Consider the following 23658-nt stretch of genomic DNA (forward strand, 5'->3'; position numbering starts at 1 on the left):
GGCGTTTGTTTTCTTTCTCATCCTCAGGAGAATATTTAAGCATATCCTTATTCTTCCTGATCAAAAGCTAATGCAAATGTGTTCACTGAGCACAGAGGAGAAAAAATAAATGCTGTTTTTTCCTTCCAAGGTTCTTTCTCACACCCTCCTTTCTCCCTTGTCCCCTTCTTTTGTGCACAGCCCGGCTATCTACTTCAAGCATTTAACTGTTTTCTGGAACTGGAGAAAGGGGGCCCTGCCAGTTTTTGCCACTTGTTTAGCATCTATAGGAGGGCGGAACTCCCTGCAGCATCAGGGTCGGGGGGTGTGTGGCCATCTCTGGGGGGTGGTGACGTCACTGATCTGGGTCTGCTGCTTAGCTGGAGTTCCACCAACTCCTGTCCCTCTCTCTGCACTCTTCAACTTCACTGAAGCAAAAGAACCATTAGAATCTTCTTCGATTCATTTTCTGTACCCTTAGCTGAACCTTACAAGTTTTATATCAGGTCCTCTAGAGAAATCTGAATGAATACTGGGATTTTACATGATTCTTAGCAAGATAAAGACATTAAAATAATAATAATACATCAAGTCAGAATGATCACGGTAACAATATCTACATTTTTTATTAGGGAAAAAGCAGACTATATTTGATAGCACAGATTCATGATCTGAAAATAAGGCTATCTGCACTGACCTGGCTTTAGCTTGACCTTTTAAAAAGATGCATACTTTTTTTCTCACTCAAAATTTTTATTTCATTCTCTTTCTCTTTGTGATATTCAACTAAACAGAAAATGAAGTATTTGCATAAAAATCGTAGGCTCATTATGGACTCTCTGGAGGAGAGTAATTGTGCAGTTTTGAGGAGGGGCACCTAAGTGAGCATTTTAGCCAAATGCTGCAGGAGTCCTAGAGAAATTCTTGGATTTGCTCAAGAATCCCGGCATAATCATATGTGGAGTGCAGCCTCATTAGACCTGATCTGCATTCTCACCCCTGTGAAAATGGTGATCTTTACCCTGTCAGACTTGCACTTTGTTTTCGGTAAGGTAAGAAGCTGGTCTGTCACCAGCTGGGCCCCTTAAATGGCCACATCTGAGACCCTAAGTGGTGTTTTATCAAGCAATGGAGACATGACATAAAACATAATAAATAAGAGGAAACGTTAGGCAAAAAAAAATTCCAAAGGGGCTGCCCTATCTTATGATTTACTGCATGTGCTGGTTTGAAACTGTTATGTATCCCAGAAAAGCCATGTTCTTTTCATCGTAATCCAGGTTTGTAGGACAGACCTCTTCTTTCGGTGGGGCCTTTTGATTAGATTGTTTCCACGGCAATGCGACCTTTTGATTAGATGGAGATGTGACCCCGCCCATTCAAGGTGGGTCCTAATTACTTTACTGGAGTCCTTAAAAGAGCTGAGAGAGAGAGAGAGCTCAGAATCAACATGGAGAGCAGAGAAATGAAACCAAGAAACAGATTTTTGGAGATGCTAAACTAAGGCGATGAAATCCAGAGTTTGGTCCAGAAAAGCTGAGAGCCCACAGACACTTAGAGAGAAAGCCACTGGAATCAGAAGCTGAAAGCAATGAACCAGGAGCAACAACCAGCTGATGCCAGTCACGTGCCTTCCCAGCGGACAGAGATGTCCCAGATACTGGCTGCCTTTCCTCCAAGGTACCCTCTTGTTGGTGCCTGAATTTGAATGTTTTCATGGCCTTAGAACTATAAATTTGTAATCTAATAAATCCCTTTTGTAAAAGTCAATCCTTTTCTAGTATATGGCATCCTGGAAGCTTTAGCAAACCGAAACATCATTTGAGAAAGATTGACTCATACTTCCAAAAGAAGTAAAATTGTACAAATGTGAGCTCCAAAAGCACACGGAATTTTAATCTTTTTTGTTACTTGATATGTCCCAAGTGCCGAGAACCATTTCTGGGATAACAGGTGCTCAATAAATATTTGACTAGTGAATGCTCAGTCAAGAAAATACAGGTGAGTAAAGGGCACCATTTCCAGCAGAGTCCTACATTTTCTGATCCATGATTACTCCAGCCCTCTCCTGTGAGTGCATCTGCCTAGATTTTCTTCTTTAATTACAACAACTAGAGTATCTAAGGAAGATAAGCACAGAACTAGTAAACTTTAAACTGGGAAAAGAAATTAAAGCACTCATGATCTTGGGAGGAAGAAGGCAGAATGAGGTCCCGATAACTGAAAGGAGAACTCTTAAGGGAGAGGGTGTTGAGATGGCCCAGTGGTCAAGGTGGGAAAGAAGGGCCAGGCGTCCAAGACAAATGTTACTAACTTTGTCATTTTGCCCAAGGTCGTGTTGATTCCCACACCATAGGCAAAGTAAGTTTAAGCAAATCGGAGTGGAAACTAGACTGAGAAGTTCCTCTACCTATACCTATCGGTAAAGCTATTGGACAAAAAGATGAAATTTTTTTTTTTGGGGGGGGCTTCTTTTTATCTTTGACCAAAGTAACTTTGACTCTAAAAACCTCCTCTGTTAATTAAGGGCACTAAAATTATGAGGAATCAAATGTATGACTTATTTTTATTGACTATTCAAGAACAGGCTATTAAAAATGTCTTTATTATAAGCACATCTCTGAGCAGCATCACCTAAATGAGAGGTAAACTTGACAACTGACCGTGATCCAACTTGTCAATTAAAATAAGAGTAAACAGTGTTATTATTAAATAATTATTAAACTATGGAACAAAATAGAAATCAATCTGTTTGGTAAAATTGGGCCTATTTTCATATTCTTTTTTTCTTTTAACCTTAGAAAGAACTGATGAATATCCAGCACCTCTGTAGTTGTTTGTTACAACATTTTGGGGTCAGAATAATTACACAGTGCAAAAAGGAGCAATATGTCATTCCCAACTCAGAGGCCATTAGCCAATGCACTTTCTAATAAGGAGTGATAATGGGAAACAGGAGAGTTTTTCTTAGTAAAATTTCCAACTCATATTTTTACATGTAAGAGAAACATATGGTTCAATACTTACAGATTTAGCAGTTGTGGGAGGTCTGCAAAAACCGCTTTAGTCAGACCTCAGAGCACAGCTTTAGGTGCGCTCTCAGAACTTCTCTTCCAAGTTCTAAATACAGATCTACTCCTATTTTATTCACTCGTACCATTTTTCATTATAATCTGTGTGACTATTACTGAAAGAACATTTTTATTTTCACTAGAAAAATAAATTGTTATAGTTTAACTGATTTTAAAAAAAGAAGATGCATCACTTTCTTACTTTTTTGTTGTTCCATTCTGAAAATGGTTTTCTTTCTTTTTTTAAAAAAAATATTTATATTGAGATATTGTCACACACATACCATTCATCCAAAGTATACAACAATGGCTCACAATATCATCACAGAGTCAAATATTCATCACCATGATCATTTTTAGAACATTTACATCACTCCAGAAAAAGAAATAAAAAGAAAACAGAAAACATCCCTATATCCCATACCCCTTACCCCTCCCTCTCATTGACCACTAGTATTGCAATCTACCCAATTTTTTTTTTACTCCTTATCCCCCCTATTATTTATTTATTTTCTGTCCTTATGCAAACGGTTTTTAAAAATGATGATTAGGTGCACACAAATTCTGTCTGACTCGATTGCCCTTACAATTTCAAATTCCTTTTATTTCTTTGCATATCCAACCATATTGCCTTCTGTTCCTTGCATCATCAGACTTCAATATCTGTTGTAGATTGGATTATGTATCTGAATTTAGATATGTTCTCAATCTTAATCTGCATTCCTGTGGGTGTGAACCCCTTGTAAATAGGCTTTCTTGAAGATGTTGTGTTAGTTAAACTATGGCTCAACTGAAATAGGGTGGGCCTTAATCTGGATTATTGGAGTCCTATACAAGAAGAAGGAATTCAAACACAGAGAGAGAAAGCCAGAGGGAAGAGCTGGAAGCCATTTGATAAAGGAGAAGACATTGCCACTTGATGGGAGGCAGGGATACAAGCCAAGGAACCCCAACAATTGCTGGCAGCCAGCACTAGAATGCCACAGAACTTGGGGAGAAACCAATTCCTGGCTGATGCCTCGATTTTGGACTTCTCCCACCTTCAAAAATGTGAGCCAATAAATTTCCAATGTTTAAGCCCAAACCAGTTGGTGGTATTTGTGGTAGAGGCTGAAGTAAATTAAGGTAATATCACACACATCTAGCTGTAGATTGTGCCTATGATTCCTATCACCCAAACACAGATCCTCATAGTGTGGGGTTTGGTGGGTCAAGCCTAGGAGCCCTCCAGTGCATGTACGGGAGTCACTGGGGAAAGGAAGGATAACCTGGGCATGATCTCCAGAGACCCAGCAATTGGCATGGAGACACTGAGTCCCATAGCATGGGTTACACAGGGACAAATCACAGAATATGAAAGTCTGTTTCCTTGTCTGTATCACTTCTTGCATCCCTCACTCCCAGAAAAGGGGTTAACAGGCATAGGGTAGGGTGTATGTCTGTTTTACAATTTTATCTCTAGTGACACAAAAAATTGCCTATGAAGCAGATGACATTTAAGCTTTGGGGCCCTTCACTTGTATGAGCCTAGAAAAACTGAGGAAATATGTTCACGTGGTCAAGTGCTTTTGGAGAAAAGTAAGATTTGCAAAAAAAAAAAAATTGTCAAAGTAAGATATTTTTATGTTAAAATTTGCAAAAGACAAATACATTTTAAAAATTTGCAATCGCGTCCAAACTAAAATATCCCCACCATGGCTTTTCACACTTTCCCTGGTAAAAGTAAATTCGACTAAGGAAAGTTGAGTTGAAATATATTTATATTTGATTTATGATTTAGTATTCTTTTGGATTTAGTAAGAATGTTTATGGGGTTTGTAGTCACTTCTGAGTACAGTCAGGTTTTTGCCACCCGTCTCAATGAAGGCATGGCTTCTGGAATACTCTTAACTCACCCATGACATTGGGTGAATTGTGACCCAAAGGCAATGTGGCCAGTGGTTATCTGTGAGGTGAACACGTCCTACCACGGCCAACACAGAAGTACATGGGTAATGGAGGAGAAACCAGTTTTGAAATGTATTGAACCAGAAGCTATCGTGAGGAAAATTGTTAGATGCACATAAATGTCAGTGGAAAATCAGAGTTAAAACAGAACTTCTCTTTTGTCAGAATGAACTTTACAAAGTCGCGGGTATAATTATAAATGCACCACACATTTTTCCCTTTTTTAAATGGGAATCAGGAAAAGTAGAATTTATCATAATCCCTGTGTTTGTGGGAACAAACTTGTAGCAGTATTACAGCTGCATGTGCTTGCAGCTTTTACATTATCTCGATGTATCACTATATCAGAGAACATGCTGATAAGAGATTTAAATTTCTTGCTGATTTTCATAAAATACGGAATCAACAAAAATATCATTAAATTCACGATGCATTACAAGCACATCAGTGACAATACAGAGTAGTGAAATTAACCCCTGCCCAAGAAGATTTGAAATTCCAAAATCTTACTGCTTATAGAGAAACTTGATAAATGTTTACTGAATTTAGTAACACTCTTAAAAATTTACATGGCATTACTAATAATGGATGATGAGGCTGTTGGAGGACTCCTGTTATTTCCACAGAAAATAACTTTATAAAATTATTGTTATATGAAGAGATAATGAAAGCGTATGCAGACAAAAAATAGGGGGAAAAGTATTATAGAGGTGTGTCAGACCATAAAGTAATTAAAATATCATTTTTCTGAATTTTGTGATTTTAGTGGAATTTGTCAAGATTTCTTTTCTCTATTCATTTTCATACCCACTTTTGGTTTATAATTTAGTATTCTTTTTCTCAAAGAGGGCACCAGAGTAATGTAAGTTTCTGGCCACACAAAACTTGGATCTGTCCCCCTGCCCTGTGCCTGACTCAGAGCCTGGCACATTAGTATTTGATGAATGAACCAAACACTCTGTTCCTTGTCAGCCCAAGGGTGGTGACTTGGCACTCAGTTCAGACTTGACCTAACACTCTGCAACCTCCAGACTTGACCACTATGGGAGCTGTAGTGAGACCAAGCCTGCCAGCGGAGATCCTGAACCCGGCTAGTGGGAAGCCGGGATAGCAGAGTCGGAGAAAATGGGACTGGAGACTGTTGTATTGTGTTACAGTGAAGAAACAATGTTTTCCCCTGTACTTTCATTCTTGAAGTGCGTTGAAATTAATTTAAAGAAATGCGTCCTCTCTCCAAAGAGAATGCAAGTTAATTTTCACGTGTTTGGAAATTTATTCCTTTTGAGTTATATTTTTCATTTGAAAAAAAAAAGGGTTACTCTTCCTTCCCTCTAAACTGTATAATGTGAAACATATGTGAGTAGGATTACATCAAGTCCCAAGATATCAGTGCTTGGAAATAGATGAAATCTTCCACATGGAGTCTCAAGATGAAATGCTGTACTTGAATTAACATGCACATTGTGACCTGATATTCAGTTCTTCTAGTCATGTTCTTACTTGCCAATATTCTTTCCCTAAAATAATCTCTAACCTCCGGTTTTATAGAATGCTTCATTTCTGTCAAACCCTGGAACTCTAGGAAACTCCATTAACTTAAGACAAAATCAAATCTAGATTTATGTTTGGGTTCACTGTTTCATGATGGAGCTATTTCTCAGGCACCAACATCCAGAACTAACCTATTGCCTGGTCTGAAGTGGGAGCAAACCTGGTTCAAGATACCGGGGTATAGAGCAGTATGAGAGCCAAAGGGTATGGCAACAGATTAATACAAACAGTTGATGTCAAGGGTTCTGATCCTCAGAGTGGGTTGCCCCAAAAGGGAGGCAATAGGAAACCCAGAGGAAGTATGGAAGTCCAAGAAGACAGCACCAGGTATGCATATTAGCAGGTAACAGAACTTTCAGCCACTTGGCTGGCATTCAGGGACAGACTTCTGTACCTGGGGAAGGTTGATAGTACAGTCTGATGATAAGATAGGACTTTCATGGTTGAGGGGACCAAGTCAGATATCAGCCATAAGGAAGCAGTCAACCAAACTGAAACACAAGTGGGAAGACAAATGGGTCTTAGAAAATAAGAGTCTTGTAATCAGAAGTTGGGCAAAAAGTCAGAGCTGGACTAGCAACAAAGGAGACTTGATGCTGAATCCCATAGTATTGGGCCTTCAATCTTCCTATCACTCTACTGACACCTTCTTTGCCTGACTCTCTTTTCTGTCCTCACTTTAATTAAACTCATAATTGGCCATTTCTGATACTCTCTTCTCTGATTTTTGATACCATACCCTATCTAGTTTCTGACTCTATGAATTTGCTTATTCTAATGATTTCATATTAGTGAGATCATACAAGATTTGTCCTCTTCCCATGGCTTATTTCACTTAATGGGATGTCTTCAAGTTTCACCCATGCTGTTGCATGTATCAGAACTTCATTCCTTTTCACAGATGGATAATCATTCAATTGTGCATATATACCACATTTTGTTTTTCTGTTGATTGACACTTGGGTTGAGTCCCTCTTTTGGCAGTTGTGAATAAGCTGCTATGAACATCAGTGTGCAAATATCTGTTTGAGTCACTGCTTTCAGTTCTTTTGTGTATATACCTTGACGTGAGATTGCTGGGTCATATAGTAATTCCATGCTTAACTTTCTGAGGAATTGACAAATTCTTTTCAATAGTGGCTACACTATTTTACATTCCCACCAACAATGAATGAGTGTTCCTTTTTCTCCATATTCTTCTCAGCACTGGTTGCTTCCCTTTTTTTTTAGATAATACCTATTCTAGTGGGTGTGAAATGGTATCTCATTTTTTTTTTTTTTTGCATGGGCAGGCACTGGGAATCGAACCCAGGTCTCTTGCATACAGGTGAGAACTCTGCCACTAATTGTGGTTTTGATACATTTATTCAGTTATATCACAGAAATATTAATTCAGACTTTAGTCTTTTTGAATCTGTGACAATTTTTGTAGTACCTGGGAAAATGTTTAACAGATTTAGCAAACAAGTAGTGTACACAATAACACAACTTTATTTGCTCGTTTACTTACTCAATTTAATTTGATAAGCATTTATTGAGTGATTACTGTTAACCAGGAGTTAGTAGATGCTAGGTTCACAGAGGTGAATAAAATAATTATTCCCTTTTCTCAAAGAGCTTATAAACTAGGTAACTGTCTAGTCATGTTTAAGCTAATTAGGAGACATTATTCTTAAAAACTTTGAAAGAAACCATTCATAATTTAAGTCACATGCTAACTGCTGAACATTCTTGTGTAGTCCATGCTAAATATTCACAATAAATAAATGTTATTTTCATGAGAGTAATGAAGTTGCATTAATCTTAAAATATATTTTTAATTTATTCAGATGGTCTTATCTATAATTGGTCTTAACTAGTGAGGCTTTATTCCAAAATTTGTAATAAACATTTGCTTGAGTTAGCTCAAGATTACCAAAAACTTTCCTGGGATGTGAAGATTATAAAGGATGAGGGATGATAAAAATATAATTAAAATGTGGTTGTCCTTGGCCTCAAGTGATATGTTATATACTAAAATACCAACACTACAAAGAAAGATATAATTACACCTACAAAATCAGATGTAGAGAACAGAAAATCTAAATCTATGCTATTATATGCTAATTACATTCAAACATGTGCCCCAACTATGACCTCTCTCCTGCTGTGTGGACACATATTTTCTCTACCATGGAACAACTCACCTCCACAGTTACTCAGGCTAAAGTCTGGGTGCTGTCTGTGTTGATACACTTTTCTTCACTCCCCCCCCCGCCCCCATTCCACTGGCCATTTAATTCTATTTGATTTCGAAAATAGCAAGTAAATTCAACAACTCCCATAGCTTCCGAAGTGACAGCCTGGCCTCTAGTCATGTGGCTTTCTGATCCATCCCCCACATTGCCCCTAGAGTGGTCTCATAAACGCGGACATGATTGTTACTCTTGCAAAAGACTTTCCAAGGCTCCCTCATTTCAATAAAATAAAATTAAAATGATCTTAGTGGATCAATGGCTTCTTTAATATGCCAATCCGCAAAGACATTTCCAAGCCATTAAACATGGCTGCAAGCCAAGGAGAGGATTAGTGGGTATAATTGCTTGGCTATCCATGGTGGTTGCTTAAGTTCTAACATCCCCTATTCTTTTCTACTTAGCTCAAGGAGTCACCAACGAACTCCTGGTCTTTAGTTCTGCCTTCCACCATCGTCTGAATCTAATGTCCACTTATTTTTCTCATTCATTTTAGTTATTAACTAAGTATTTTATGTGCCTATTGAGCGTCAGCCTCCATTCAAAATACTGAGTATAAAAATGATTGTCTTGAATCTTATCTTCAAGAGATTTACCATTTTGTAAAAAGATACACATATGAAAACAAATTCATGAAAGTGCTATGGACATGAATAATATCAGTTTTTACAAGGTACTATGGAGGAAAAAAAGAGAGGGAGAGGTGGCTAAGAAAAGGTTCACAGAGGAAATAATATCAGGTTAGGGGGCAGGGATGACAGGAAGGGAGGAAGAAACTGAAATTGTAGGGAGAGAGAACCATGTGAGTCAAGTTCCTGAATTATGAAACAGCCTGAAAAATAGTTCCCTAAACTTGGGCCCTGAAATATCAAGTGGAAATGGCTAGAACATATGAGGTGTGGCCAGAAATTAGGCAAGAGACAAATCATGGGGGGGTCTGACTTGTCATACAAAGAAATTTATATTTTTCTTCTACGTATTCTGTAGCCATGGGAAACCATTAAAGGGCCTTGTAAGTAAAAGAGAATCAAGACCAGACTTGGACATAACAGGAAAGAAAATTATCTTGCTATTTTAATCCCTCTAAAGAGGATGAATTAAATGTGTTATGCTGAGCCCTTGACGAGGTTTGGCTGTACAAGTCTAGGAGTGGAAACCTAGAAAAGCTGGACTGCAGTGCTTTTCAGAGGCAGAAGGAGAAATTCCCTAGGACAAATGTAGAGAAATGAGAGAAAGGGAGAGAAGCCAACAAAATGGTCAAAGACACTGCTCCTAGATCTTTTCTATAAAATATTTAACACACAAAAGTCTTGAGTGGTTAGAATTTGTTTGTTTGTTTGCTTGTTTTTGGTAGGAACTAAGTTTCACTGTAGGATCAGTCCCAGAATCAGCACCATGGTGCAGAAGCCAAGGACAAAGAAAACTGTGAGGATATTTTCTTTCTTTCTTTCTTTCTTCTTTTTTTTTTGGTATACTGAATGGCGGGGTCACATTTCATTATTTTCCCATGTGAGTATCCTGTTACTGCAGCACCATTTCTTGACTTTTTGTTTGTTTGTGTTTTGGGAAGTGCATGGATCAGGAATCCAACCCAGGTCTCCTGCATGGCAGGCGAGAATTCTACACTGAACTACCCTTGCACCCCGGTAAGAATGTTTTAAGGAATAGATTCTAAGTTGGTCCCCACTGTGGCATCTTGAATTATGTACCCTGATTTATACACGTTACTGATCTGAATCCATGTCTCAGTGAAAATATTATCTTTAGTTAAGATGTGGTAAACCGAACCAGAGTGGGCCTTAATCTGGATTACTGTAGCCCTTATAAAGAGAAAACTACAGGGAGGAGCCAAGAGCAGGAAGTCAGGGGGAATCCAGAAGAGAAAGGAGAGGACATTGCTATGTGAGGGGAAAGCCTAGGAACCCAAGGATTACTTGCAGCCAGTGACACAATGCTACAGTCTTTGGGGAGAAAGCAAGCATAGTTGATATCTAGATTTTTTACTTCTAGCTGCAAAACCGTGAGCCAATAAATTCCCACTGTTTAGTCAACTCATTGTGTGGTTTTTGTGACAGCAGCCCTGGCCAAATAAAACAGACATCTACAACCTCCACGTCCTGGTGCTCACATCTCTGGTGTTCAAGCCCCTGGATAGGGGCAGGACCTACAACTTACTGGCAAAGGTTATAGGATGTCACTCCCAGGGTTATATTTCTCTGTCTTGTGAGCAGACTCAGCCTAGAGACCCTCTTTTTAGTTTGATGAAGTAAGTAGCTGTGCTGGGAAAGCCCACGAGTCTGCGGACTAAAGGGGTCTCTAGGAATTGAGGGCAGCCTCTAGATGCTGTGGGCAGCCTCCAGATGACAGCCAGCAAGAAGCCAGAGCTCTCAGTCTTACAATCTCAAGGAAATGAATTCTAGCTACAAACGGAGTGAGTTTGGAAGCAGACTCTTCCCAGCACATGTCCACAGCTAAGAGCTAAGCCCCATCTGTACTTGATTTAAGCCTTGTGAGACCTTAAGCAGACAACCTAGCTAAACTCTGCCTGGACCCCAGACCCACAGAAACAGTGAAACAACATATGCCTGCTGCTTTAAGCCATTCAATGTGTGAAAATGTGTTACATAGCATTAGAAAACGAATAAAAACTTAACGACCCTCCTTCCCCAAATTTTGATCCTAAAATTTACATATACTCCATAATTTGTGGCCCCATGAGACCTCTTGGTTGTATATGTTTTAGAAAAATCACTTTCAATGCAGTTGAAAGGATGAATTAGAGGAGCCTGAGACTAAAGGCAGGGGACTGATGATGGATGGGAACTAATGGCAATAGCCCTGGTGAGAAGTAGTGAAGGCCTGAACCCAAGCAGAAGCAGTACCGTTTACCAAGTTAGGAAATACAAGAGTAAGAGCAGCTTTCAACAGGGCATGAGATTTTGTTGGTTTGTCTAGGTTAGTGTGATGCCCTGATACATCCCAGAGTAATTTGGGCAGTGAATAAAAAAGTATTTGCAAAGCCCCCTTGGGGTACTGAGGAGAAAGGAGGAATATTCAGCTTCCCCATTTGGAGAATTTCTGAAATTCTCACAAGCAGTGGGGACAACCAAATCAGTATGCTGAGCCCTCGATCTTGGAATTCATCCCTATGAAACTTATTCCTGCAAAGGATAGGCTAAGCCTACTTAAACTTAGGCCTATGAGTCACCTGCAGAGAACCTCTTTTGTTGCTCAGGTATGGCTTCTCTCTCTAAGCCAACTCGGTAGGCAAACTCACTGCCCTTCTTCCTACATGAGCCATGACTCCTAGGGGTGTACATCTCCCTGGCAACATGGAATAGAAATCCCAGGAGGAGTGGGACCTGGCATCAAGGGATTCAGAAAGCATTCTTCACCAAAAAGAGTGTGCAGATTGAATCTCTTGTGGACCCCAGGAAAGCCATGTCCTTTAATCCTCATTCAGTATTGCTGGATGGAAGACTTTTGATTGTTCCCATGGAGATTTGACCCACCCAATTGTGGGTGGTAACTTTTGATTAGATGGGTTCCATGGAGATGTATCTTCACCCATTCAAGAGGTGGGGGTTGCTTACTTGAGCCCTTTAAAAGGGAATCATTTTGGAAAGAGCCACAGAGCCCACAGAGCCAGACCCTTGGAGATGAAGAAGGAAAACACCCTCAGGGGTGCTTCATGAAACAAGAAGCCTGGAGAAAAAGCTAGCAGATGTCACCATGTTCGCCATGTGCTTTTCCAGTTGAGAGAAACCCTGAACATCATTGGCCTACTTGAGCCAAGGTATGTTTTCCTGGATGTCTCAGAGTGGACATTTTTATAGCCTTGCTTTAATTTGGACATTTTCACAGCCTTAGAACATGTAAACTTGCAACTTAATAAATTCCCCTTTTTAAAAGCCATTCTGTTTCTGGTATATTGCATTCCAGCAGCTTGCAAACTAGAACAAGGGGGAAGAGAAAAATGAGGCAAAGTTTCAGTGGCTGAGAGATTTCAAACAGAGTTGAGGAGTTAATCTGAAGGTTATTCTTATGTATTATATAGCTTTCCCTTTTTAGACTTTGGTGTATTGGAGTGGCTGGAGGGAAGTATCTGAAACTGTTGAGCTGTGTTCCAGTAGCCTTGATTCTGTTTTTTTCCCCTATTATTTATTTTTTTATCCATGTTTTTTTACTCATCTGTCAATATTGTAGATAAAAGCAGCATCAGACACAAGGTTTTCACAATCACATAGTCACATTGTGAAAGCTATCCAGTAGCCTTGATTCTTGAAGACAACTATTTAAAGGTATAACATTTACATGTGGCTGTGTGATTGTGAAAACCTTATGTCTGATGCTCCTTTTATCCAGGGTATGAACGGATGAGTAAAAAAAATATGGATTAAATAAATAAATAAATAATAGGGGGAACAAAGGGTAAAATAAATTGAGTAGATGGAAACACTAGTGGTCAATGAGAGGGAGGGGTAAGGTTTATGAAATGTAACAGTTTTTTCTTTTTTCTTTTTATTTCTTTTTCTGGAGTGATGCAAATGTTCTAAAAAATAATCATGGTGATGAATACATAACTTTGTGATGATATTGTGAATCACTGAATGTACACCATGTATGGAATATATGTGTGTGGAGATTTCCCACAAAAATATTTAAAAGGGGAGGGCCACGGTGGCTCAGCAGGCAGAGTTCTCACCTGCCATGCTGGAGACCTAGGTTTCCAGTGCCTGCGCATGCCAAAAAAATAAATAAATGAAAATTCAAAAAAACAGTTTTCAAGAGAAAGATAATGAGTACCTTTGGGACATGGTAAGTTTGAAGTGTCTGTGGAATGGCCAAGTGAAGATATCTAGGAAGCTTTAGTTCTAACTTTGCAAGATGCTAGTTTTGATATGAAGCTCCTATTGCCCTGGACACCCTCTCATAACCCGATGTTCAGCTACTTTTTCAGCTTTCACCATGTATTGCTACTTGCTGCTCCCCAAAAAGGGCATACATGTTTATGTCTCCTTGTTTTGATCATGCTTTTCCCTGTGAATGAAATATATTTCCCCTTCATGTTTATTTATGAAAATACTACTCATCTTTTAAATCAAATTAAAATGTCAGTATGCTCTATTAGAATATAGGATCTCTCAACGGCAAGGTTTGTCTGTTTTGTTCAGAACAATGTCTGGCACATAGTAGGCACTCAATAAATATTTATTGAATGAATGGATGGATGTCTTATTCTTAATTCTATCCCAAGTTACTGAGCAACTAAAGTAGTAGCATATTCCATATTAAACATGTTTAACAAATGTTACCTAAGTAGTAGGACCAAGGATGTGTTCCTAAAGTTTCTGAACACATGAAAAACAGAAAATGTAACTTTGATAGGAAATATAATGAAGGGGTAGGCATAACCTGAACTTTAGCTCTATTGAAGACTATGGACCATTTGTTAATTTATACAATGTCTTGTTACTCAGCACCTAATACATGCAAAATGTGATTGGTTACCCCAAAGTCATTTTCAACCCCTCCCATGCCTCACTCTAATTGTAGAGGCGGGAGTAGATAATTTGTCCACTTTATTTACAGCTAGGGACTGTTTTTGACACCATTCCGGTCAGTGAAATGCAAGAGAAAATCTATTGGAGGGATGGTTTGAGAAAGATATGTAAGTAAATAGAAAGTTCTGCCTCTGCTTCCCGCTTTTGAAAATAGTTTTGTTTCTTGGAGCTTTTGCAGCCATTGTATGACCATGAAGAAGGCAAAGGAAATACAGAGACACTTCACCTGGAACCCTTACATAAAACTGTAAACCAACGCCAGCAAGCACCTAATTCTGAACTTCCTGTTTGTTAGACAAACAAATACCACTTATTTATGATCTATTAGTCTGTTATTTTGTTTTCTGTAGCTGAAAATATTCCCAAGCTAGTAGAGATTTTAAAAAAACTGGCTAAAAGTACCATCTGGTAAATAATGCTTCAGGTGAAATGTCTTTAAATGTTTACTTCCTTTTCAAAGTATGTTTTTAAGTATCACTTACATATTTTTTAAAGATAGATGTCATAAGTTATACCATCTAGCATTTGACTGTGTTATCATAGTCTTCATCGTGTCTTCTGTTAAACCTAACCTGCGGATAAATTGTGTGAAAGTGAAGAAAGTTTTGTTTCAATAGAGTCAATTAGTAAACTCTGATTTCAGAGATAGGCCTATTAACTTAAAATGAGCATTAAAGGGACAGAATAAAGTAAAAATGGAACTTTAGGATCAGTGAAAATTGCAAATGAACCCATCTAAAAGTTTTCAAATAATTATATTCCAAAGTAATGGACATATAGCTACACTTTATAAAAAAAGTTAAGTAAGATTATTGATATACAGACACTGTAAAAGACTAGGATGGTCTTTTTTTGCCATTTTTTTTCAGTTGTCTAAAAAGTATAATGAGAATGCTCTGCTTTTTTCTGTTACACCTGCCAGGCGTTAACAAGGCCTAAGCAGAGTTTTGAATTGCTTTTTTAAATGAATAGTGTACTCAATTACCAGTTCCTAGAATTTCTGAACAAGTGAAGCAAATATTCATTAAATAAATGTAATAAATAATAATCCTGGAGAATCTCTGATATCTTAGATTTAATACAGTATAGTTTTTATAGGCTATCTCGAAGAAATTATTTCATTAGATGAAACTGTTCTGTTTTAGCAGAAGGACCGTATTATGAAGACACTCTCTAACTCATTTTTTATTCATGGGGCTGTTTTGAGGATTTAAGTTATCTTCTGTCTCTGATTATTTCTTCCTAAAAGGAGTCACCCTTTCTGATTAATCAGCGGGGCGAATTTCCCTCAGTCACTGAACTCATTAGATGCGTTGTGATGTAATGGATGTGGAGTCCTCAGCTTCCTTACAGGTTAGGTGCCTGGGGTTTCGCTAATGCTGATAAACCAGCAGGTGGAGGATACTGGGCAGTCTGTTCTACTAGCCCAGTAATTCATAAACTTGAGAATGTCTCACAGTGCCCTCCGGAACTTATTAAAACACAGTTGTGCTCCCAGTGTTTCAAATTTAGTAGACCTGGAGTGTGGCCTGAAAATTTACATTTCTAACAAGTACTATCAAATTCCCCAGTAATGCCAATGCCACTGGTCTGGGGACAACATTGTGAGAACCCCTATTCTAGCCCCAAGACAAGTTGACAACTTGGGGTCCTTCATGGAAGTGGGGTCGCAGGCAGGACGCTGCTCTCAGGTTCTCCAGGCACAAGGGAGAGGGACACTCTCTTCCTGGACACTCGGGAGGACAGTGGTTGTGTCTACCTGTACAGGCCCCTTTTCTCTCTAGGATGGGAGTTGGATTTCCCAAGCCACAAAACCTCTCTGTCCCACACCTACACTCTTCTATGGAGAATTCGTGGTGTCCTTAGAACACAGATAACCTCCAGGGGCCTCTGTAGTTGCTTTTAGGTTCTGAGTTGCTTCGGAAAGGAGGTGGGGGAGAGGTGGAGGTTCAGCACTAAGTTCGGGCCATTTCCTTCCCAGAAACTCCTGTGAGAATGAAAGTGGGGTGGAAGCCTAGTTCACGGGACAGAGAGCGATCCATGCATGTTAGCTGTCATTGTTATGGCTTCAGCTATTTTAAGGCAGATGTTTGGGAGAGTGGTTGCATCATGAACAGAAATAGATTGAGCAGGATTGTAAGGAGGGTAATTAGCTCAGTTAGGAACATTTTAATATGTGTATTTTCATATTTTAAAATTTCTATATCATAGCATTAAGGTTAAAATTGAGGCATTTTATAAAAGAGAGTTGACGAGTTATAGGAGAAACAGAGGGCATAACAAAAAGTTTCTGAAACTCCCTTTGGGAAATGGAGATGTGGCCCAGTTTGACATCCAACTAGCCACCTGGTATCCCAAATGCTAGCAGCTGGCTGGCTCGTGGAGATGAGTTTTTGAGGACAGGCACAGCACATGTTAAGCTTGTGATGTGCTTTGGCAGAGAGTCCTGACAAACCTCTGTCATTCTTTAAACACATGGGTCCAAGTTTCTTAACAAAGTTCTATCTAAACCTTGATTTTCCTCCCTGAAGGGCACATTTTGCAATGCCTCATTAAATATTTCAGGATTTTGCTTTCTGCAATAACAACAAAAATGTGTTCTTTTCAGGCAAAAGTTTCTTTCTAAACACATTCTTATACTTTAGTATTTGTATGTCAGCCATCAATTCCAATATAATTCCTTTGCTTGATATACTTTCAAATTACCCTGAAACATTTACATAAGTCCTATGAATTATACAGCCCTCAGTTAAAGAAAACAAACAAAAAACCAAAAACAAGCAAAAGACCTATACAAATTTAACTGAAATTTATTACGATATATAGGTTATCTCTATTTGTAAAACTTTACATTTTGTGCTCTATTTTTTTAAGGTCTAATGTTATGTACTCACAACATTAGAAAATCTATATAGTTTAATATTCTTAGAAATGGAAATGTAGTTATTAAATGAGTTCAGTATGAAGCAATTCAATTCAACCTCAATCTATGGTGTGACTCAGTGCTAGGGACTTGGGGATCAATAAATGAAGAGGTTCATGTCCTGAGGCGGTCACAGTCTTTCTGAATATGTGTTTATTTCTTTGTCACTCTCCCATTCCAGTGTGATTGTCTAATCCTTAGGGAGAGCGTGACCCTGTGAGGAAGTTTCAACTTGGAGGTGTCACTGACTGAGTGAACTTTGAGTTGACCCTTGGAGGATCCCTAAAAATTGGAGTAGGGAGGTGGGGCGAGAAGGGCAGAGCATTTTAAACGGAAACCCCAGGACCTGTGCAAAAGCACCGACTTAGGAAAGAACTTCTGAGACTGACAAGCACCTCTGTGTGTCTGCAGCTCCTGGGTTCACTTTGAGTGGGGTGCAAGTGGGGAGGGGAGGTAGAGAGTTGAGTGGGACCAAATGGTACAGCGCTGTTTTGTACTAAGGAGTTTAGATTTTGTGGGTAGATTGGCTGGGACCATGAATGCTCAGCAAACCCAGGAGAGTAACAAGAGCAGAGCTGTGTTTGGGCAAAACTCCAGGTTCAATAGTACAGAGAGTAAATAAGAGTGAACTACCTGGGCAAAAAGTCACAGTAGTTCTTGTGACCACAGCTCTATCTACGGTCGTTTCGAAATATTTGATTTGACTGTAGTCCCAAAGGTTGTTTTAAAATTGTTGTAGTATGAGAAGTGGAAGAGTTGAGGCAAGTGAACTAGAACTAAAGGCTCTACCCAGAGGCCTACAGTTCAAAATAAAAGTTAAAAATTGGAGATATCAAAGGATTTCTGGGAAAAAAACGTACACACACACACACACACACACACACACACACATACACACACACACATGCTAGGTATGAAGTTAAGAGGTAAGGATAGGTATAATTGATTGGAAGTCAGTAAAATCATTTTCACCAGCTTAACTAGTATAAGATAAAAATCTGAAAACCCTCCAGAGGAAGTTTAATTGCTGGGGTATACTGTGGAACAACTAAATATTAAAGAAAGTAGAAAAGAGGCTTGAGGTTTGTGGATTAATCAACTGAACTTTAAAAGGGAACTTATGGTGAATAATATTTTGTTACATATAAAATACGTTAATTTACATAGCACACAAAAGTGATTAGGATAACAATTTTATACTATAAACTGTCATGGGAGGGTGCAAGGGTAGTTTAGTGGTAGAATTCTTGCTTGCCATGTGGGAGACCCAGGTTTGATTCCAGGCCCATGCACTTCCCAGACAAACCAAGCAACCAAACAAACAACCAATTCAACAAATGGTGCTGCAATAAGGGGATACTCACATGGAAAAAGAATGAAATGTGAACCCTGCCATACAGCATACAAAAAAAGAAAAAATAAAACCTGTCATGGGAAATGCTATCAAAGCCCTAAGTAATTTGCTACCTATATATTATTTCAGAATTCAAAGAAATTCAAGTTTGGAGAATTTTCATAATGAAATTCATGTTTGGAAATTGATAAAAAAAAACTGTCAAAGTTTCTGTTTGCAAACATTAGATTTTTATTTCGTTTTACTTTAGTAACATAACACACAGATTCAGGAAATCAAATATTAAACATACCTCCCATGTCACACAGTTCGCCAAAATGGGTGATGGAGGAAATTATTCAAACATATCTCCTTTTGTTATCATTAGTTTATCTCATGGAGTCTGTTTAAAAACAACATCAAATTTAATTAAATCTTTAAAAATAATGTAACAAATATTCATAAACAAAACCTAGACACCTAGCTTTTGTGAGAAGTTTTTTATGATTTGATCTCCTACACCCTTGTGTGCTTACCTGAACTTCTTAGAAATGTGAATTAAATAGAAAGTTAAGGCCCTGTACTAGTCTTTTTAAAAATTAAGACCTGTTAGCACATTTCACAACACAAAGTTATACAATGAACACCAATCCACAGCACACATAACATCACACTGACATGCCAGTTAAAGGTTCACATGTGTCAATTTGGCAAATGCTCTGTTGAGGCAAAATAGCCAATAATGTAACAAAAGAAGACACTATTAAATAAATAAGTTGTGGTGTCATAATACTGTATCCTATTTTGAGGTATTTTAAGGAATTCTTATAACTTTTGCTTCTATTTTCCTAACTGTGATATTTCTGATCATTGATTCCACTAATAGACATCTTAGTGGTCTAAACTTGAGATTAAAAAAAATATCCACTACTTCTCTCTCAGGGTTCCGAGTCAGTTTAATCTAAAAATATAATGAAGTTACTATTTGCAAATATTTCTCTCACTCATGCACGTCCAAAATAAATGGAGAAATAAATTTAATGCTGATGAGGAAGAATAAAGGAATGTCATTATTGCAGGGTGCTGAAAATAGATGGTAATTAATATTTTAAAATGTCACCTTATGTGTGAGACTAAAGCAAAAAACGTTTATTTGTTACAAAATTTATATTTTGACTAGAGCATTTCCTAATATAACTTATACAGATAGTTTGACTGAACGTCACAAGTACTTGGAATCTCAGGTAGGACATGAGATTTTGTTTGTTTGTCCAGAGTGATGCCCCGATGAATCCCAGAGTGATTTGATCAGTGAGTGGAAAAGTATTTGCAAGCCCCCTTCGGGGAATGGTGAGAGTGGGGAGAAATTCAACTTCCGCAAGTCAAATTCTTGATATTCTCACAAGCAGTGTGGACTACCAAAGCTATAGGCTGAGCCTCCAGTCTTGGGGTTTGTTCATATGAAACTTAACCCCACAAAGGATAGGTCCAGTCTACTTAAAATGTAGGCCTAACAGTCACCCCCAAGAGAGCCTCTTTTGTTGCTCAGATGTGTCCTCTCCCTCCAGCCAACATGACGAGCAGTCTCACCACCCTCCCCCTCTCTGCATGGGACATAACTCCCAGGGGTGTGGACCTTCCTGGCAACGCGAGGGGACAGAGATCCTGGAATGAGCTGAGACTCAGCATCCAGGGACTGAGAAAAACCCTAGAATGAGCTGAGAATTAACATCAAGGGATTGAGAGAACCTTCTCGACCAAAAGGGGGAAGAGTGAAATGAGACAAAGTGTCAATGGCTGAGAGATTCCAAACAGAGTTGAGAGATTATCCTGGAGGTTATTCTTATGCATTAAGTAGATATCACCTTGTTAACCAAGATGTAATGGAGAGGCTGGAGGGAACTGCCTGAAAATGTAGAGCTGTGTTCCAGTAGCCATGTTTCTTGATGATGATTGTATAATGATACAGCTTTCACAATGTGACTCTGTGAATGTGAAAACCTTGTGTCTGATGTTCCTTTTATCTACTATATCAACAAAAGAGTAGAACATATGGAATAAAAATAAATAATAGGAGGAATAAATGTTAAAATAAATTTAGTTTGAAATGCTAGTGGTAAATGAAAGCAAGGGGTAAGGGGTATGGTATGTATAACTTTTTTTTCTCTATTATCGCTTTCTTTCTTTTTCTGTTGTCTTTTTATTTCTTTTTCTAAATCGATGCAAATGTTCTAAGAAATGATGAATATGCAGCTATGTGATAATATTAAGAATTATTGATTATATATGTAGAATGGAATGATATCTTATTGTTTTGTTTGTTTGTTGTTAATTTTTTTTATTAATAAAAAAAGGTGCTGCAGATGGCTATCTCAATAAAATTTAGACTAACATAAAAGTAGACCGAGTGGTTAAAGGAATATTGGGTTTCTCTTTATTGCACATTTAACAATATGAGAGATAGTAAAATATAACTTTATGTTCGATAATAATAAAAATATGTTTTCTACAAAAAAGAAAATTTAATGCTGTTGCTGATAAGTGGAACCATCATCCGTAACCTGATTTAAAAATTTGTGTTCATGAAAATAGCATCACACGTCTGCTTTTAAATAAATTAATGTTACACAGTTAAACTTAAAAAATAAATCAATACTAATGAATACAGCATTTCTCTAATTTATGTATTCAAGTTCTCTGTTAGATTTCATTTGGAAAAAAAATCAATGCTAAAATTTATTTTGAGAATTACTTCTGTAGACCATTTTCTTTGCTGCAAAACCATTTGGTATTTATTTGACTCTTAGGCCTCTCCTGATTGGAAAAACCTCCTCAAAACACAAAAGTAATCCCTAGTCTTTCAGAATTTCTTGAATCTGTTTTCTTCGTAAGTCATGCTAGCAAGACTCCTTACAGAATACACCATAATTTTAAAAGCCCTTTTTACAGTATATTGGTATAGCAAAATTTTTACAGCAAAATTGCCTCCATAAAACTAGAACATGAAGCAAGAGTTTCTTTTCTACAATCTCCTGTACCCTTATTACTTGGCTAACAAAATTAAGGCCTCCTCCTGATGCTACATCACTTTCTCCTTTTCAACACCTCAACTTTGGTTCAGTTAAGCAAAGCATTATGGTGTAAGAGTATCTTTGTTTTTCTTAGAATTCTCAAAAGAGATAACTATAAATAGGACCCAAATGTTTAAATCTAACCAGTATACTGGTTTTGCTGTCTCATCTATGGGTTGGTTACACATTGGCTTTGTAAATCACATCCATTTTTATAGCCAGCAACATTCAAAGGAATGTCAGTATATGATTGTGGTTTCTATTATAACAGCATCTTTGAGAAAGTGAACTGTTTACCACCTCTAGCAAGACCATATCAGTTGCATAAGACAAAGTCCAATTAAAAATAGTGAAAACAAAATTTTAAAAGAATTTATTGGTTTGTGTGCCTGAAAAGCCCATGGGTAGACGGAAGAACGTGGGTCTCAGGTAAAGGATTCAAACAGTATCATCTAGCCTGTTCCTTTTCACCCCTCTAAACCATCTGCTGTAGTATTTCACACTCAGGCTCCATGTGGTTCAGCAGCTTCAGGCACAAATCCACTCAGATTCAAGCAGATTAATAGTCCCTTCCCTGTTGCACTGTCACAAGTCCCAAGATCAGCTTTGGCTATTTCAATCACATGTCTTTGTCTGGAAGATGGCAGGACCCGCCTCAGCTAAGGATTCTTTAGGCTGCAAATAACAGAAAAAATATAATTAACAGTAGTTGAAGCAGTGCAGATATTTATGATCTCGCTTAATAAGCAGATTGAACATAGGCAATTCAGGTGCTAGTGCTGAAGTCCAGTCTTTACAGGGACCTTTAATACCCATGTGGCATAAATTGAGTCATCATATGCATATGGATTGGTTTTTAGACTTTGTTCTAGTTCCATTGGTCAATTTGTTTGTTCTTGGGGTCATTACCAATGTGCCTTACTTAATATAAATGTGTAATAAGTCTTGATATTTAGTATGGCAAGTCCCCCAACCCTCCACCCCTTCTTCTTCAGTAGTGTCTTGGCTATTTTGAGACCTTGATTTCCATGTAAATTCTGTCAAACTTGTCGACTTAAAAAAAAATTCAGTTGGCATTTTTTTTTTTTCTCTGTATGCTGTATGGCAGAAGTCACATTCCATTCTTTTTCCATGTGAGTATCCCTTATTGGAGCACCATGTGTTGAATTTTTTTGTTTGGTGTGGTTTTCTTTTTCTTTTTTGGGGGGTGGTGGGGGGTGCATAGGCCAGGAATCAAACCCAGGTCTCCTGCATGGCAGGTGAGAATTCTACCACTGAACTATCCTTGCACATCTCCCCCCACCCCCAGCTAGCAATTTTCATTGAAATTAATTTGAATAGATCAATTTCAGGAATATGTGTCCTCTTTAAAATACTGTGTTTTTCTATCCAAGAACATGGCATGTTTGTCAATATATTTAAGTCTTCATTAATATTTTTCAATAAAGTTTTATAGCTTTCTCTGTAAGTTCTTGCCTAGTACTTGTAAGGATGATTCTTTTCTTACTATTGTAAAAATTATCTTTTAAAATATTATGTTACTAATTGTAAATAAAAATGTCTTTAAATTTTGTATACTAATTGTGTATCAGACACCTTGGTATATTCTATGATTAAGTCTAATGATCTATGGTAGACAATTATGTCATCTGCAAATAATGACAGTTTTATTTCTTCCTTTCCAACCTTCAACTTTTATTTCTTTTTCTGGTCTTATTGTAGAAATTGTTATTTTACTTACTACCTCTCTATGTCCTCATGTTAGATAAGTTTCCTGTAAATTCCATCAGGATGTATTTTATAATTTTTTAATATAATCTAATAATCCCTTTCTTTCAATTAGTGAGTTTAGTCCATTTATAACTATTGTGTTTAGAGATATATTTGGATTTATTTCTACAATCTTATTTCATGCTTATTTTTATTTAAATAAGCATGAAATAAGATTGTAGAACATTTCTAAAATGTTGTACATTATTTTTACT

General features: G+C 37.8%; 1 long non-coding RNA gene across 2 annotated transcripts in view; it reads left to right on the forward strand.

Moving 5' to 3' along the window:
- The window catches only part of LOC143661567 (uncharacterized), a 100433-nt gene that overhangs the window by 72017 nt on the left and 4758 nt on the right, over positions 1-23658 (forward strand). For both annotated transcript variants that reach the window (XR_013164694.1, XR_013164693.1), the window contains exons 3-4: positions 10137-10207; positions 10353-10428. This is a non-coding gene — a long non-coding RNA (uncharacterized LOC143661567). The remainder of the gene's footprint in view (positions 1-10136; positions 10208-10352; positions 10429-23658) is intronic.

Source organism: Tamandua tetradactyla, chromosome 17 (genome assembly GCF_023851605.1).
Source record: "Tamandua tetradactyla isolate mTamTet1 chromosome 17, mTamTet1.pri, whole genome shotgun sequence".
Taxonomy (NCBI): Eukaryota; Metazoa; Chordata; class Mammalia; order Pilosa; family Myrmecophagidae; genus Tamandua; species Tamandua tetradactyla.